The sequence below is a fragment of the Acinonyx jubatus genome, chromosome E3, assembly GCF_027475565.1.
Source record: "Acinonyx jubatus isolate Ajub_Pintada_27869175 chromosome E3, VMU_Ajub_asm_v1.0, whole genome shotgun sequence".
NCBI lineage: Eukaryota > Metazoa > Chordata > Mammalia > Carnivora > Felidae > Acinonyx > Acinonyx jubatus.
The window spans coordinates 25,139,138-25,154,989 of NC_069398.1; the positions used below are offsets into that span (position 1 = coordinate 25,139,138).

At 49.9% G+C, this 15,852-nt stretch overlaps 1 protein-coding gene across 3 annotated transcripts in view; it reads right to left on the reverse strand.

The window, feature by feature from the left end:
- The window catches only part of LOC113594491 (uncharacterized), a 563,365-nt gene that overhangs the window by 426,592 nt on the left and 120,921 nt on the right, over positions 1-15,852 (reverse strand). The gene's annotated exons all lie outside the window — the stretch shown is intronic.

The following is a 15,852-nucleotide window of genomic DNA, read 5'->3' on the forward strand; positions in this document are numbered from 1 at the left end:
TTATTTCACGGACATGAACGGGGAGCCACAGACCCTGTGGACTAGAAATCTTCAAAGGTCACTTGTAGCAGAAGAATTCTGGACTTTGTCAATTACCCGGAAATACCTTCACTTCCTCTAAGGGACCAGATGATGAGAGCAAGAAAGAACTCTGTTGTGAATAAATGCTTGTTGTTCTCCAGAAACGTGGCCATGGGCTGTGTGCATCCATTAACCTCCAGCCTAAGATCCCAAAAAGGGATTCTGGCAGAACCCAGGCAGCCTGTGAAGGGGATAAAAGAGACCACATACCCTGTCTGTTAGCAAACACTGACGGGGAAGAAGTCTCTTTGCTCAAAGATACACACACACACACACACACACACACACACACATGGAAAAGTGGGTCTGTAAAAAGCATAATAGGCACATGAAACTTAAAGTGTACATGTTGTGTTGGGGCACCTGGGTGGCTCAGTCGGTTGAGCGTCCGAGTTCGGCTCAGGTCATGATCTCGCAGTCCGTGAGTTCGAGCTCCGCATCGGGCTCTGTGCTGACAGCTCAGAGCCTGGAGCCTCCTTCGGATTCTGTGTCTTCCTCTCTCTCTGCCCCTCCCCTGCTCATGCTCTGTCTCTCTCTCTCTCTCTCTCTCTCTCAAAAAAATAAACATTAAAAAAATTTTTTAATTAAAAAACTCTCAAATAACCACTACCAGATGAAATATATATATATATATTATACAATATATATATACATCCCCAGTATTTATTAACAAACACTTATAAATATTCAGATATCAAAAATAGAATGGGGCAGCTTGTATATAATGTACACATGCAAAATGTATTTTAAACACCCTGTGAGTTTCCCATCTTTATGGCTGCCGAGCTCTTTGCTAACCTCCGACCCTCAAACTCCTTTTCCAAGTACCCAACAGCCTGAAGGCAGGTGATGTCACATTACAGGCTTTCAACATCACATCACTGTAGGAAACCAGCATCCACAGGGCTCCTCTGCCTGAAATCTGGAAATTGGAAGGGAATACTTTAATGTAGTGATTCTAGCCACTCGTGCCTGGGGGTAAAACCATCAAGCAACTTAGTGGGAGAAGAGAGACACAGGATCTCTTCTCCAAATTTTGGTGGAGTTAACAGTACCCCCCCCCCGCCCCCAAATCGCCCTTTGGAGGTCTGTCAGCTGTCAGTCTCCCAGTGTGGAAACCTCGCACGCAGCTCTCACTACGCGTTAATAATCCTTCTGCACGAATCTATTACCATCAGACATTCCCCGAAAAGTATACCTATATGTTTAGCTTGAACTCCCTAAAAAAAAAAAAAAAGGAAGGATTCATAAATATTTCAGGTGGAGGCTGAAAAAAAAAAAGATGAAAGAATTAAGAGGACAAATGGTTGCTGTCCTTGGGATGCTGTGTCATCAGTGGGGCTCCTGGCATCCAAAAGTGAGAAAATGCAGACGAAACACCAGGCGGTGTGCAAACACACTTGTCAAATTCACAGAGCCGGGGCGGGGAGGGGGGAGCTATTCCGGCAGTTTATCTGCCCCAAGTGGATTAGCTACTAGCAGAGATTGTGCAGATTTTTGCTGAGTTTACAATTTTCATTGTTAAATTTGAAAAAAAAAAAAAGGAGAAACATGGGGGAAATAAAATGCAGAGGAAACAGAATGTCAGAGCTGGAAAAGAGCCAAGAGGGTTAGTCCAGCTCCACCTCTGACAGGTGAGGAGGCTGAAGCCCATATAAGTAACCTGACTCACCCGAAGTCAAAGGAAGGAAGGAAGGGAGGGAGGAAGGAAGAGAGAGAGAGAGAGAAGAAAGACAGAGAAAGAGGGAGGGAGGGAGGGAGGGAGGGAGGAAGGAAGGAAGGGAAGAAGGAAGATAGAAGAAAGAGAGAGAGGGAGGGGGGGAGGAAGAAGGGAAGGAAGGAAGGAAGGAAGGAAGGAAGGAAGGAAGGAAGGAAGGAAGGAAGGAGAAAGGAGGAAAGGAAGAGAGAGAGAGACAAATGAGAGAGAGAGGGAGGAAGGAAAGAGGGAAGGAAGGAAGGAGGAAGGGCGAAAGGAGGAAAGGAAGGAAGGAAGAGAGGAAGGGAAAGAAGGAAGAGAAAAAGAAGAAAGAGAGAGAGGGAGGAAGGAAGGAGGAAAGGAAGGAAGGAAGGAAGGAAGGAAGGAAGGAAGGAAGGAAGGAAAAGAGAAAGAAAGATAGATGGAAGAAAAGAAAGAAAGAAAGAAAGAAAGAAAGAGAAAGAAAGAAAGGGAGGGAGGAAGGAAGGAAGGAAGAGAGAGAGAAGAAGAGAGAGGGAGGAAGGAAAGAGGGAAGGAAGGAAGGAAGAAGGGAGAAAGGAGGAAAGGAAGGAAGGAAGAGAGGAAGGGAAAGAAAAGAGAAAAAGAGAAGACAGAGAGGGAGGAAGGAAGGAGGAAATAAGGAAGGAAGAGAGGAAGGGAAAGAAGGAAGGAAGGGAAAGAGAGAAAGAGAAAGATAGATGAAAGAAACAAAGAAAGAAAGAAAGAAAGAAAAAAAGAAGAAAGAAAGAAAGTCACATGGATTTTTTTAATGACAGGCACTGGGAAAGGAAAATGGGGAAACTGACCAAAATCCAACCTCATGGCTGTCTCTCCCCAACTGCATTCTAGGCCCCGGGGAGTGGGGGGGGGCGGGGGGGGGGGGTTGGTGAAATAGGGGGCGGAGCTTTATTCCCAAATGCATCTCTCCCCCTTAATCTGCCAACGATATATATTCCCTTACCCTCTTCTGATTTTTGTTTCCTTTACTGTTGCTATGTAACAACCCACCCCAAAGTGCAGGGGCTTAAAACAACAACAATCCTCTGTTTTGCTGGTGGACCCACAATCCAGGCAGGACTCGGTGAAGAGACCCCTCATCTCTGCGCCACAATGTCTGGGGCACGGCCGGCAAACCTCTCAGTTGCTGGGAGCCCTCAGGGGTTGATGCTTCTGTTAGCTAGAACCTCAGCTTGACAAACTGTTGGCCGGAGCACCCACACGTCATCTCTCCTGGTGGCGGGGATTCCTGGCCGTCTGGTGGCGGGGCTCCAAGGACCAAAGTCCCAAGAGCACCAGGCGGGAACTGTACTGCTTCAGGACCTAGCTTCAAGGGCACATGGTGCCCCTTCTCCCATACTCGCTGGTGACCCAGAGTCCCTTGGAGGGGAAATAGACTTCACCTCTTGGGGAGACAACTTGTTACCTTGTTAAGTTGTGAAAAGAACACTGTAGTACGGGAAATGTTATTGGTGCCATTTTGGAAAATATATTCTGCCACAACTTGAGACAGGAATCTTCCATGAAAGGTTGGGTCGGGAGAGAAAACTGTACTTTTGAAGGCAACTGTGGGGGTGTAGGGACTGGAACAAGGGGGAGGAAAGGGAGGTGTTGAAAACACATAATCAAATGTTGTAATTCGTATTTGGAAAACACAAAAATGTTTTCACAACACAGACTTCAGAAAATAAAGCTTAAAAAGATCTCCTTGACTGGTAGGAATACACAGACAATACCGTGATTCCCAGGTTGCTGTATCAGGGTGGAAAAGCTCAGACTTTTATGTTTCAATAGAAGAGAGAGCATGGGTTTAAAAAGTCTGAAATTTATTAGCTGAAGATTTCTGTCTTGCGATAAAGGTTGAATCTCCTAGGAAGGCTGGTACAGTTAGCCTGCCTCGTTATATACACTTCATTAAAAAGTAAGCTTGTTGTATCCTTCTATTAAAAAAAAAAAAAAAAAAAAAAAAAGAGGTTTCAGTAAGGGTGATAAAACATTCCAGGGCCCTAAAGTTGTGGATGGGGAGACACTGCTGAAGGCAGAAGCTGGAATAATAGGGGGAAAAAAAAAAAGAACTCTCATGATTTTTCCCAGGGTCAGCTCAGCTTACAAGGGTCATGGTCCTAGTTTGGCTTGTGCTGCTACTTCTTGGGCTATTACCTAGTCCTTCCAGAATGTTCTGAGAAGGGTTCACAGTGCCAGAGACCAACAGAGCTAGACAGAGGGGCCTTTATGGTTGATATACATGTCACTATGTCCCTTTCAGATCATGGCAAACATTCCTAGCTGATCAACACACCCTTCCTGCTGATTTCAGGCAACTCAGGATCCTTCTCAACCATCCTCCCGTCCTCCTGGCCCCCAACATTCAGTGATCTGATCCAATGAGGAGTTCTCAAACTTTGGCTTCAGAACTCCTCTGCATTCTTAAAACGACAAAGGACCCTATGCTGGGAAGAATAACCATGGAACCATCAGCCCGGACGGCAGAGCCACAAACCAGGGAATTATTTCCAAGCCTTGAAACCTTATGGGGTTTGCCCATCTCGATTTCAAAATTGGTGAGGACTTACGATTCCTTTTTTTTCCTTCCATTTTCTCCCTCTTGGAACCAGAATGTCTATAACTGTTACCCAACGCCTGTCCCACTATCGTATTCCAGAAGCAGAAAACCTGTTTTCTAGTTCACATGGAGTGAGGAATTGTGCCCCTGGATCACACCCAGAGTCTCAATGGATCACCATTTGGGGGCCAGATGGTAAAAGAAGATAGGCAGGATAATGACCCCTCAAAGATGTCCACACCCTTATCCCTGAACTTATAAATATATTACTTTATATTTGCAATATAAATACATTATTTGCAAATGTGATTAAGGGAAAGGATCTTTAAATGGTGAGATTACCAGGGTGCCTGGGTGGCTCAGTCGGTTGAGCATCTGAGTCTTGATTTTGGCTCAGGCCATGATCCCAGGGTCCTGGGATCAAGTGTGGTTGGAGCCTGCTTAGGATTCTCCCTCCTTCTCCCTCTTCCCTTTCCCCAGCTTGCAATCTTTCTCTCTCTAAAAAAATTTTAAAAATTGTTTTAATATTTATTTTTGAGAGAGAAAGAGGGACAGAGTGTGAGCAGGGGAGGGGCAGAGAGAGAGGGAGACACAGAATCTGAAGCAGGCTCCAGGCTCAGAGCTGTCAGCACAGAGCCCGACGTGGGGCTTGAACCCATGAACCGTGAGGTCATGACCTGAGCCAAAGTCGGATGCTTAACCGACTGAGCCACCCAGGTGCCCCTCTCTCTAAAAAATTTTTAAAAATAAAACTTAAATTTCAAAAACTGAGGAGATTACCCATGTGGGTCCAATCTAATCACATGACTCATGAAAAGTGGAGAACCATTCCTAGTTGGGGTCAGAGAGGAAGCTAGAACTATATAGCCTTTATAGATAATTGTGTGTATTCTTTTTGGGCACTACATCAAAATGCAGCAAGCAGTTAGTTGCTGGCAGATTGGATGCAATGTGGAATCGGTACCATATAAATGAACTTTTCATTCTCCGTTACTTCCAAACTCATTGACCCACCTCGCGCTTTGAATGGGTCTTTTACTGGAACGTGAGTTTGGGACATCGCGCCTGGAAAGACGGGAGCTCACGGAGTCAGGCGGGTCTTCCGAATGGTGGCACGCTTTCTCGTACAAAATCAAAAATCCAATTAGTGAGGATCCCACCAATCTCATCAGAAAAGTGGATAGTATGGGGAAGCCATCAAGCTCAGGGCAGGGGCAGACAGGAGTCTCTCAAAGTTCTAAACTCCACTTGAAAGCTTGAGTTTTATCATCGGTAACAAGTACCGTCAGCTGTTTTCCTCCAAGCGACAGGCTCGCCGTGTTCATTTTCAAGGAAAGGGGTGCCGTGGCTTCTCTGTCGACAGGCTCGCCGTGTTCATTTTCAAGGAAAGGGGTGCCGTGGCTTCTCTGTCAACTGTTATTTCAGGTAAAAATGTTCTTCCTTGAGAAAAGCAGCTAGTTCACCTTGAACACATGTGTGCTTCCTTTCAAGACACCCACCGTGCTTATGTATGTCTACGGCGTGTGTGGTCACCCGGAATAGTAGAAAGAAGTGTTGTCAAGGGTCAAAATTTAATACAATCAGTAATTTTTACTGCTTTGGGGGCATCTGAGTGGCTCCGTTGGTCAAGCATCCGACTTTGGCTCAGGTCATGATCTCGCGGTCTGTGAGTTCGAGCCCTGCATCAGGCTCTGTGTTGACAGCTCGGAGCCTGGAGCCTGCTTTCGATTCTGTCTTCCTCTCTCTCTGCCCCTCCCCTGCTTGTGCTCTGTCTCTCTCTCTCTCCTCTCTCTCTCAAAAATAAATAAGCATTAGGGGCGCCTGGGTGGCTCAGTCATTTGAGCATCCCAGTTCGGCTCAGGTCACAATCTCGCGGTCCGTGAGTTCGAGCTCCGCGTCAGGCTCTGTGCTGACAGCTCGGAGCCTGCTTCAGATTCTGTGTCTCCCTCTCTCTCTGCACGTGCTCTCTCTCTCTCAAAAATAAACATTAAAAAAAAGATAATAATTTTTACTGCTTCCAGGACATTCTTAGGTGACGCTGGATTTTTCTTTAAGTGCCCGTACTCGCTGGTAAGACTTGGCGATGACATCAGCATGGCTCGATGTCACCACTAAGGCGCCACTGATTTGGCGCCTTCCGTGCAAGCGGCAATTCAGCGAAAATGGCAAATAAATACCGGCAATAATATGGTGAGAACAGCTCTGTCCTCACGGACATCTTGAAAGTGTCTTGGGCACCTCGAACTGCCGCGGAGCACTCTTCGAGAACCTCTATTCCAGTAAGCCATTTTCGTCTTGCAGATGAAGAAACCCAGGTCCCGAGAGGAACGGACCCTTGGCCTCAGCCTTTTCTCCCTGCATATCACAGGTTGGGTCTGGCAGAAAGCAGACTCCCGGATGGAATTCAGCCTGCAGGGTATTTTTAAGGGAGGCCTCCCTCCCACACCTGGGAAGGGGGGGAAGGGGGGAAGGAAGGAAGGGGGGTGGCTGGGGAGAATTCCAGCTGCCCTCAGACCCAGCCCCCCGCCTGCCGGTCACTTTGCCTGGGCCCCGTATCCTCACTAAGGAGACGGAGAAAAGGTTCTGTGCGTTCCAGGCAGGCTGACGATTCAAGACGTCTCGCTGAAAAGTTTCTTTGCTCCGGAAATATTCTGCCCTCGAAATAAACAGCCGATGACTTACGAAGGGATCTGTGGACACAGAGGCTTAAGGATTTCATTCGACTCCACTTCAAAGGCATCTCTCTTGCTTCCAAGGTGTCCCCAGGTTCCCTGGGACCTGGATAAATACTCTATTTGCTTACACAAAAGCCTCGGAGAATGACTCATTACTCCACACAATAGGTGACTTAATCTGCAGGTCATGGTTAAGTGACTGCACCACTTGGCGACACAGGCAGAGGCCACATAATCTCCCAGGGCCCTCAAATCAGACAAGAGAGGCTGAGGCTCCAGCGCTCAAGCAAATGCAGACCTTTCCTGTCCCTGCTCCCCAGCCCAGCTCTCAATCCATCTTGTAACAGCTCAACCTTGTAAGATGCCCCCAGGAGGCCGGTCCGCCTCCGGTAATCCCCTGCACCGAGTTCAAACTCCTGCCCCTCTCTCGAGGCCGCCTGTCCCCTTCTAACCTCTAACACATGCATCGTGCGTCAAAGAAACTGGCCCCTCTGCTCCCTCGCTCGGGCCCCCACCACGGCTCACGGGGCTCCTGCACCTGAAAACCATCCCAATTTCCCAAGGACCTTTGCAGAACAGATCCCTTCTTCAAGGCCGAGTTCAGATCGCCTCCGCCTGACCGGTCAGCCCTGCCATCTGGACTCCTCCTGTTCACGTTACGTGCACCATACCGCTCTGGACTTAATGATCCACCCTCTAACACCATCCCGGATGTTCACCTTTGTCTCATGTCGTGCTCGACCCACAGCTAGTCACCGAGGCCTTACTGTCTCCCAGGGCCTGAGCTGAACAAGGGGTGCAGAGAGGAGCCACACGGGACTCTTGTCTCGGAGGAGCTGACTTTGGAAACCCACGCCCCACAGCCACGCTGTGAAACGGGCCATCGCTCCCTTCAGAGAGATGCCCTCGCACCTGCCCCCAAGGAGGCAGCACCCAACAGACACCCAGCCAATCCAGGGTAAGCTCGAGCCCCTCCACCTGCCGGCTTCCCACTCCTCACAGTCCAGCAGCCTGAAGGTCTGGACACCCTCCTGTCTTAGCACCAAAAAAAAGTCAGGCAGCTCCTGTATATATGGATAAACTCACAGCTGGACACGGAAGTAAATAACAACGAGACTGTGTGCCAGGCACTGATGCTGAGCACATTAGATGGATTAACACACTTCCTTTTTTTTCTTTGTTTTCATGTTTATTTATTTATTCTGAGAGAGAGCAAAAGAGAGCGTGAGCGGGATAGGGGCCAAGAGAGATGGAAATAGAGAAATCCCAAGCAGCCCCCTTGGGAGTCTCTATCCCTCTCTCTCTGTCCCTCCCCTGCTCATGCACTCACTTCCTCGGTCTCAAAAATAAAATAAGCACTTAAAAATTAATTAATTAATTTGATTAAATAAATAAGCCATAGACACGAAAAATACAGCCTAGGGAATATACTCAACAATACTGTCATAACCTTGTGTGAAAATGGGTAAGAAGAACCCTCACTAAGTGGACCAGGGATAGGAGAAGGGGAGGCTGTTGGGGGGGGGGGGACCATACCACTCCCTGTCAATTACAGGAAGAATTGTTAATTACAGACCCCACATAGAAAGACATCCACCACCCCTGCAACTCAGTCAATGGGAAACCCTCATCACCCTCAGCTCTTGCTTCTCTCCAGTAGACTTTTGTTCAAAACAACCCCAGGGAGTGCCTGGGTGGCTCGGTTGAGCCTCCAACTTAAGCTCAGGGCATGATTTCTGGGTTTGTGAGTCTGAGCCCCGCATTGGGATCTGTGCTGACATCTCGGAGCCTGGAGCCTGCTTCAGATTCTGTGTCTCCCTCTCTCTCTCTCTCTCTCTGTCCCTCTCCCACTCACGTTCTGTCTCTCTCAAGGGGCGCCTGGGTGGCGCAGTCGGTTAAGCGTCCGACTTCAGCCAGGTCACGGTCTCACGGTCCGTGAGTTCGAGCCCCGCGTCAGGCTCTGGGCTGATGGCTCGGAGCCTGGAGCCTGTTTCCGATTCTGTGTCTCCCTCTCTCTCTGCCCCTCCCCCGTTCATGCTCTGTCTCTCTCTGTCCCAAAAATAAATAAAAAATGTTGAAAAAAAAATTTTTAAATGAATAAATATTTTTAAAAATTAAAAAAAAAAAAAAACCTCCCAACTTCCTCCTCCTTCTCCATTAAATGATAGTCCTTTCTTTTGTTTCTTGGGCTTGCCTACAGTTTGGCGGGAGCCTGATCGTCCCAGATGGCAATTCTCTACTATTCCCGAATAAGCCCATTTTTGCTGGTGAAATAATGGGCAGTTTTATTTTTAAGGGTGACAGTTATATGGTGATAGAAGGTGCCTACGCTTACCAGGGTGAGCACTGAGTGCTGTATGTAAGTGTCGAATCACGATGCTGTATTCCTGAAACTAATACAACACTGTATGTCAACTATACCTCAGTAATAAAGTGATTAAATAATAAAGTAAATCAATTAGACAGAGGGTAAAAAGAGAGATCCTGCAGATCTCCCTAGCCCCCTCCACTGCACAAGGACATAAGAAGAAGTCTGTGACTCAGAAAACAGCCCTCTCCCGACCATGCTGGCCCCCGGATCTCTGACTCCTGGCTCTTGAAATAAATTTCTGTTGTCGATAAGCCACCCTGTCTGGGATATTTTGTTATAGCAGCCAGAACAGACTAAGACACCCTGACTGGGGATATGCAGGCTGCCCCACACCTGTCCCCGCCCCCCATCCACTCCGCAAGACTGCAGGGCAAGACGCTAGGGCATCAGACTTCGGGGTTAGGCAAGCCTAGGCTTGTGGTTCCTCTCCAGAGGGAAGTTCTGTCTTGAGAGTCTGGAGACCTTGGGCGAACCCCTTCCCTGTCTGGCCCTGCGGCCCTCCATCACTAAAGTGAGGGTTAAGTGACATGCCAAGGACTTGTTCATTCCACAAACTCAATAAACGGTAGCTATGATTAGTCACGATCGTTATCACTCTGTGCCAGGCCGCCTGGAGGGTTCTCTCAGTTTCCTCTGGGGTCCGGGGGACTGACATCAGGAAGGACCTGGATGCATCCAGTTCCTTCCATCCAAGACCAGTCTTCCACGCTGCCCTCTCTTTTGTCACCGGCGTTTACCTTCACACTAAATTTCCATCTAGAAAGAGTGCTCTTGGATTCAGTCCTCCCCTCCCTCCCATCCCTGGGGTGGGCTTTGAGGATCTCGTCCGGACATAATCAACGTGCTAAGTGGACACAGAGACTAATGCTCTGTTACAATTTCTCTGCGCACCTCATTTATCCTAATGGAGAGCTAATACGATATTCAAAAAGTTAATATTGTCATATGTATCTCAATTAGCTTGCCGCGGCCCCTCTTAGCAGAGGCAGCGGGCTGGATGAAAGCAGGCTGCAGGGCCCTTGTCAAGGGACGGGATGTGCTGGGCCAAGAAGGGAGCCCGGCTCTGGCATCGGGTGCTGATAAGAGCTACTCCGGAACATTCTCACGTAAAGACCTCCTCCCCCAGGCTTCCACTGTGTTGATGGTGTGGCCTCAAGGTCCTTCCATCCTTAGGAAACATGCATTTCTCAGCAAATTATCCTACAGCCAGTATCTCTCAAAACCTCATTTTCGTAGCAGGCCCATCCGAGCAGGGCAGAGAATGCGGCCATGCACGTTCAGGGTCCGTGGCGGGTTCCCGGAGAGTTTCTGGTTTTGCATCAGGTGGATGGGGAAGGGGCAGATGACTTTGAGAGGAGGGGGCCCCGGGGGGGTATTTCTCTCCTCTTTAAATGTGCACGTGTATCATTGCCTTTTCCCTCCATCATCACCATCGAAGCAAAGCCTCATTACTTTAAAAAAAAAAAAAAAAACTAAGATATTCTTAACAATAGTCCATAATTACTTTGCAAATGGTTCTGTGGAGTAATTACGCCATTAGTCCAAGTGCTTCTACTTCAAAGGTTTCCCTGCCGCCTCGGAGCCATCCGCTGGAGTCAGGGAATGAGTAGAAGCTCCTGGGAGCCTGTGTGAGAGGGACCCGGGCTGCGTGCACGGGCTGCAGAGACGCCCTTCTTGGCCTGTCTCCTGCCAAACCAACCATCCCTGCAAAGGACTCCTTCCTGCGGGAAGGCAGGGCGCCAGGCCCCGAGTTTCCAAGGAAAAGAGATTAACAGTCGGCCTTGGGAGACATTGCATTCAGGCAGCCGCCTCTGGGGATTTCTGGCCACACTAGATAGAGAAAGCAGGCTCGGAGCCCCCTTTAACCGGTTGGGTATGACAGGCCCCAGCCACGTGAAGGTCGCCCCTCCCACAGCTAACATATCCAGTGGGGAAACCTTTTGTGTTTCCCGTAAACCGGATGAGAGAGCCGAAAGCTACAGGCCGCCTTGGCTTGAGTGCCCCCTCCAGGTCAGCTCCTGTACTGGTTCCCCCCCCCCCCAAAATGCTCACAGGGAACAGGCACAGGGTAAGGTGTTTGTAGCCACTGAAAACTGTTTCTGGCTGATCTGCCAGTCAAAGAAATAACAGCGGTTTGACAAGATTGAGATTTCCTTTTTCCCTGATAAAATAGTCTGAAGGAAGGCAGGCAGTCCAAGGCCATCGTGGAAAACCCATCAGAAAATCATTAATGTCCAGCCTTCTCCAATGTTTCTATCCCAGCATCCTTAGTGGCTTTTAGCCTCATGGACACCCCATAGTCAGAAATAGCTGCAGGAGCACCAGCCGTCACATCCACGTTTCAGACAGGAAGAAAGAGGATATGGGGTAGGGGGAGAGGCAACAGGGCCCTTTAAAGAGATTTTCCAAATCCTCACCCAGTGATTTCTGCTTCAATCCCATTGGCCACCCCATTGCTAAGGAGATGGAGAAACAGAGCATTTGGCCACGCAAAAACTGAGTTTAAAAATATAAGGTGCTAGGGTGCCTGGGTGGCTCAGTCGGTCGAACGTCTGACTCTTGATTTTGGCTCAGGTCATGATCCCAGGGTCGTGGGATTGAGCCTCGCATCGGGCTCCATGCTGAGTCCAGTGGAGCCTGCTTAGGATTCTCTCCATCTCCCTCTACCCCTTTCCCCCACTCGCTCTCACTCTCTTTCTCTAAAATAAAAAATACATGGTAACTAACTAGGCTTACTGGGGGAATCATTTCGTAATGGACAAAAATATCGAATCGCTATGACATACTCCTGAAACGAATAGGATATTATACACCAATTATACTCCAATTACATCTACGTGTACCCAGTACAGAGTTCTGTTACTAAGAAAGGAGAGATTGGACAGTGCGTAAGCAAGCCACAATCACCATCCTTGCCCTTGACGCACATTATTTCATGTGAACGCTCACAGTGACCCTGCAAGGTGAGTACCGTTAACGCCCATTTTGTAGAGGAGGCTCGGAAAGTGCCAGGTCCCCCGCCTGGCACAGGACGTTGAGTAAGTGGGTCTGACCCCAAAGGGAGGGGCTTCACCACTGAGCTCGCCGGCACAGGCCTGGCAGCAAGGACAGGGCAGGGGCAGCACCAAGGGATGGGGCGTGTATCGCTGGTGGGGAGGCACCCGACCCTGCCGAGCGAGAGGGGAGGGCCGAGAGCTGGGGGAAAAGGGCGAGCACTGCGCCTGCCCCCTCTTGGGTGTGGAGGAAGCCGCCGGAGCTGAGCCGCCCGCGGTGCTGGAGCCCCAGGCGCTGCCGCCCAGAAGAGACCAATGTCCATCTGCGTCACTGCTCCAGCCCTGGTGCCCACGGAGCGTCCCACCGTATCGTCAGGTCAGTGAACGGATGAGCAAACCAGCAATTGAAATAATAAGACGACTCGCAGCCTGCTTGCTGCCTTCTTCAGATGTCACTTCCTTTTGCAAAGGGGGGGGGGTGCCTGGGGGGCGCAGTCGGTTAAGCGCCTGACTCCTGGTCTCGGCTCAGGTCATGACCTCATGGTTGGTGAGTTGGAACCCCGTATCAGGCTCTGCGCTGATGGCACTGTGGAGCCTGCTTGGGATTCTGTGTCTCCTTCTCTCTGCCCCTTCCCTGCTTGTCCCCTCTCTCTCTCTCTCTCTCTCAATGTCTCGTAAAGTAAAAATATTTTTTTAAAAAATAGACCATTCTGACTCAAATTCTGGTTGTCCCAGATCAGGGACCATAAGTGCTGATAAAACAGAGGGGGCGCCTGGGCGGCTCCGTCGGTTGAGCGTCCGACTTCGGCTCAGGTCACGGTCTCCCAGTTCATGAGTTCAAGACCCGCGTCGGGCTCTGGGCTGACAGCCCGGAGCCTGGAGCCTGCTTTGGATTCTGTGTCTCCCTTCCCTCTGCCCCTCCCCTGCTCATGCTCTGTCTCTGTCTCAAAAATAAATACACATTAAAAAAAAATTTTTTTTTGAAAAAAACATAGAGGCACACAGCAGATCTATGACCTCTGGATGACTAGAGGTGCATTTTATAATTTTGGCAACTATTTAAATCTGCATGTTGCAGTCCATAATTTTTTATCCATCTGCAGCTGTCAATGTATTTGGTCCATATAAGTAAGATAAGGAGTCTACATGTTGCTAAGGCAAGTGTTGCATTATGATGATTGATTGATTGATTGACTGATGACTGGTTGTCCTCCCAGATTCCAGCAGGTGGGTAGGAGGTACTCAGCCACCAACAGGAAAGATGCCCCAAGTCTCCCCAAATCCTTGACCCTGGTTCAAGATATTCTACTTCATTACTCCCTCAAACCACTACCATTTTTTTAAAGGCACCAGTTAACAACTCCTCTGGAACAGACAGCCTGGGAAGTCCAGCCCTTCAGCTCTGTGACATCCCCCCCAAAAGGGAAAGAATCCCTCGGACCCCCAGGTCCCCCTCCATCTCGTGATAAGCGACTGCACTGAGGTTCTGGGCGTTCCAAGGGGGGCAGGAGGGGTGACTTTGGAGCCTGCAGCTCTGAAAGGGGACCCAGGGTAACTGGTGGGCCACACCTGGAACAGAGGGCAGCTGAGGGGTCTGGGCAGAAAGGCAGTAAAGCTTCTAGAAGCGGGGGGGGTGGGCCACAACAACCCTGCTGCCCTCTGCAGCGGCCGAGAAGCCTGAAGAATGTGGCATCCCTGAAGGGGGCCCACGATGCTTTGCTTCCGGTTTTCCTACTTATCTGCACTTTTGTCTCAAATTGCGGGGTTAAAGACACATATGCTAATCAGTTCATTAACATTCCGATTTCTGTTACTCACCTCCCCGGAGATTCTGATGCACTGAGTCCCAGGGGCCCTGGAACGGGCATTTTCAACAAGATGAGGTGGTGATTTTGTTGCAATGAGAAACCCTGCCTTACCCTCTCCGTCAACTCATTACGACTTGTCAATTGTGCTTTTCTGCCTTTGCACGACCTCTAAGACCCAGCCCCGGGTGGGGAGGCCGGCCTGGAGCACATCCCCAGGGAGCACGAAGGAGGAGGCAGCCACACGCTGCAGACAGAGGTGCAGTTAAATCCGGAAGAGGCGGGGTGGCTGCACGGAACTGTGAACCAGAAGCACGCAGAGAGTTCTGAAGTCGAGGGCAGGCCCGATGGGTTGTGGGTGACCCCGCCCCATCTGTTCCCATTTCCAGCTGCTCTTGGGTTGAGCCGATGCCTACCTCTCTATAAGCCCTTCTGACAGGGGCCAGCTCCGTCCAGTTTTCTTCCAGGGGCTGGCTCTCCAACCCCATCCCAGTTGCCACCCAGTCTGACCTCTCTGCTCCCCTGAGGCTGGGAGCACGGACACAGAAACCCTCCCAGCCCTGCGGACTGTGGCCCTTGGGGGCCGGCACTGATGGAGCCTCCTGTCCTCCCCGGAATGTCCCGAAATCTATCAGAGTGCAGCCTCAGCCACTACAGCACGAAGACAGTGCGTTAGCCCGTCTGGCTGGGGTGGGGGGCATGGGGGGCTCTACTCCCGTCCTCCTACTCTTACACCTTGACACACGAGCATCCTGCCCCGGACATGTGCATAGACCCCCACGCACCAGTGTCTGTTTCTGTGCCTGGCTCACTATGGTATTTCCAGCCTTTCCGGGTGCCTGCACCTGACCGACCCGAAGCACGCAGGATCGCTCCCCATGTCTCAAAACTCTTAAGCTGACTCCCCCTGCCCCAGGTCCCTCTCACCTCACCGGAAGGTCTCCCGCCCTGCTCCACGTATCTGCTGCAGGCTCAGTCAACTGTCCTGCCTCAATATGATCATCCTCAATCCCCTCTACAGTCACAAGGACCACACACGTGGACTACAATGTATCGATGTTGTAAACTAGAGCGTAAACTCCAGGAGGGCAGGGACCTGCTCCAAGCAGGCCACTTCTGCCACCCCAGCATCCCCCAAGTGCCCCGCCACAGACACTTAGTAAATATTTGTTGGATGTGAAATAAATTCTTTAAAGGCTCTCCAAAAAATTAACTTAATCCTCACAGGAACCCCATTGTGGTCATTTACTTTTGAGAGAAAGAGCGTGAGCGGGGGAGGGGCAGCGAGAGGGGGACAGAGGATCTGAAGCGGGCTCCAGGCTCTGTGCTAAAAGCAGCGAGCCCAACGCCGGGCTCGAAATCACAAACCACAAGATCATGACCTGAGCCAAAGTCAGACACTCAACCAACTGAGCCACCCAGGTGTCCCATTCTTTTTTGTATAGAGGAAAAAAAACAAAGTTAGGTAACTTGTAGACACAGCACAGCAAGTGAACAGCAGAGCTGGGATTCCAACCCCAGACAGCCAGAGGTCAGAGCCCAAGCTTCTTTAACCAAACTGCTTCTTCACAAGGCCAAGACAGGGTCACCTGCACTGCCCTGAGACCCAGGACAGTGTCTAGTCTATTTTACAGATTGTATCAGCGAGCTATGGCTGTGTAACAAATTTCT